The following is a 2,789-nucleotide window of genomic DNA, read 5'->3' on the forward strand; positions in this document are numbered from 1 at the left end:
TACTAATCGAAGATACTGCGATACACCCCTGCTGGCGTGTAGTTGACGTGGGAGTTAGAAATCTTTGTGGTGTAACTTTTCTTCGATCCCCGGCAACGGCGCCAGAAAAAGACCTTGATGGCGTGTAACTCACACGTTCGTTGGGAACCCCAAGAGGAAGGTATGATGCGCACAGCAGCAAGTTTTCCCTCATAAAGAAACCAAGGTTTATCGAACCAGGAGGAGCCAAGAAGCACGTTGAAGGTTGATGGCGGCGGGATGTAGTGCGGCGCAACACCAGAGATTCCGGCGCCAACGTGGAACCTGCACAACACAACCAAAGTACTTTGCCCCAACGAAACAAGTGAGGTTGTCAATCTCACCAGCTTGCTGTAACAAAGGATTAGATGTATAGTGTGGATGATGATTGTTTGCAAGAAAACAATGAGAACAAGTATTGCGATAGATTGTATTCGGTATAAAAGAATGGACCGGGGTCCACAGTTCACTAGAGGTGTCTCTCCCATAAGATAGCATGTTGGGTGAACAAATTACAGTCGGGCAATTGACAAATAGAGAGGGCATAACAATGCACATACATGACATGATGAATATTGTGAGATTTAATTGGGCATTACGACAAAGTACATAGACCGCTATCCAAGGATGCATCTATGCCTAAAAAGTCCACCTTCAGGTTATCATCCGAACCCCTTCCAGTATTAAGTTGCAAAACAACAGACAATTGCATTAAGTATGGTGCGTAATGTAATCAATAACTACATCCTCGGACATAGCATCAATGTTTTATCCCTAGTGGCAACAGACACATCCACAACCTTAGAACTTTCCATCACTCGTCCCGCATTTAATGGAGGCATGAACCCACTATCGAGCATAAATACTCCCTCTTGGAGTTAAGAGCAAAAACTTGGCCAGAGCCTCTACTAATAACGGAGAGCATGCAAGATCATAAACAACACATAGGTAATAGATTGATAATCAAAATAACATAGTATTCTCTATCCATCGGATCCCGACAAACACAACATATAGAATTACAGATAGATGATCTTGATCATGTTAGGCAGCTCACAAGATCCGACAATGAAGCACATGAGGAGAAGACAACCATCTAGCTACTGCTATGGACCCATAGTCCAGGGGTGAACTACTCACTCATCACTCCGGAGGCGACCATGGCGGTGAAGAGTCCTCCGGGAGATGAATCCCCTCTCCGGCAGGGTGCCGGAGGTGATCTCCAGAATCCCCCGAGATGGGATTGGCGGCGGCGGTGGCGTCTCTGGAAGGTTTTCCGTATCGTGGCTCTCGGTCCTGGGGGTTTCACGACGAAGGCTATTTGTAGGCGGAAGGGCAGGTAAAGGGGCGTCACGAGGGGCCCACACCATAGGCCGGCGCGGCCAGGGCCTGGGCCGCGCCGCCCTGGTGTCTGGCCACCTCGTGGCCCCACTTCGACTCTCCTTCGAACTTCTGGAAGCTTCGTGGAAAAATAGGACCCTGGGCGTTGATTTCGTCCAATTCCGAGAATATTTCCTTACTAGGACTTCTGAAACCAAAAACAACAGAAAACAGCAACTGGCTCTTCGGCATCTCGTTAATAGGTTAGTGCCGGAAAATGCATAAATACGACATATAATGTGTATAAAACATGTAGATATCATCAATAATGTGGCATGGAACATAAGAAATTATCGATACGTCGGAGACGTATCAGCATCCCCAAGCTTAGTTCCTGCTCGTCCCGAGCAGTAAACGATAACACGGATAATTTCTGGAGTGACATGCCATCATAACCTTGATCATACTATTGTAAACATATGTAATGAATGCAGCGATCAAAACAATGGTAATGACATGAGTAAACAAATGAATCATAAAGCAAAGACTTTTCATGAATAGCACTTAAAGACAAGCATCAATAAGTCTTGCATAAGAGTTAACTCATAAAGCAATAAATCAAAGTAAAGGTATTGAAGCAACACAAAGGAAGATTAAGTTTCAGCGGTTGCTTTCAACTTATAACATGTGTATCTCATGGATAATTGTCAACATAGAGTAATATAACAAGTGCAATATACAAGTATGTTGGAATCAATGCACAGTTCACACAAGTGTTTGCTTCTTGAGGTGGGGAGAAATAGGTGAACTGACTCAACATAAAAGTAAAAGAATGGTCCTTCAAAGAGGAAAGCATCGATTGCTATATTTGTGCTAGAGCTTTTATTTTGAAAACATGAAACAATTTTGTCAACGGTAGTAATAAAGCATATGTATCATGTAAATTATATCTTACAAGTTGCAAGCCTCATGCATAGTATACTAATAGTGCCCGCACCTTGTCCTAATTAGCTTGGACTACCGGATCATCGCAATACACATGTTTTAACCAAGTGTCACAATGGGGTACCTCCATGCCGCATGTACAAAGGTCTAAGGAGAAAGCTCGCATTTTGGATTTCTCGCTTTTGATTATTCTCAACTTAGACATCCATACCGGGACAACATGGACAACAGATAATGGACTCCTCTTTAATGCATAAGCATGTAGCAACAAGTAGTGTTCTCATATGAGATTGAGGATATATGTCCAAAACTGAAACTTCCACCATGATTCATGGCTTTAGTTAGCGGCCCAATGTTCTTCTCTAACAATATGCATGCTCCAACCATTAAGGTGGTAGATCTCTCTTACTTCAGACAAGACGGACATGCATAACAACTCACATGATATTCAACAAAGAGTAGTTGATGGCGTCCCCAGGAAACATGGTTATCGCGCAACAAGCAAC

This window comes from Lolium rigidum, chromosome 1, assembly GCF_022539505.1.
Source record: "Lolium rigidum isolate FL_2022 chromosome 1, APGP_CSIRO_Lrig_0.1, whole genome shotgun sequence".
Classification (NCBI taxonomy): Eukaryota; Viridiplantae; Streptophyta; class Magnoliopsida; order Poales; family Poaceae; genus Lolium; species Lolium rigidum.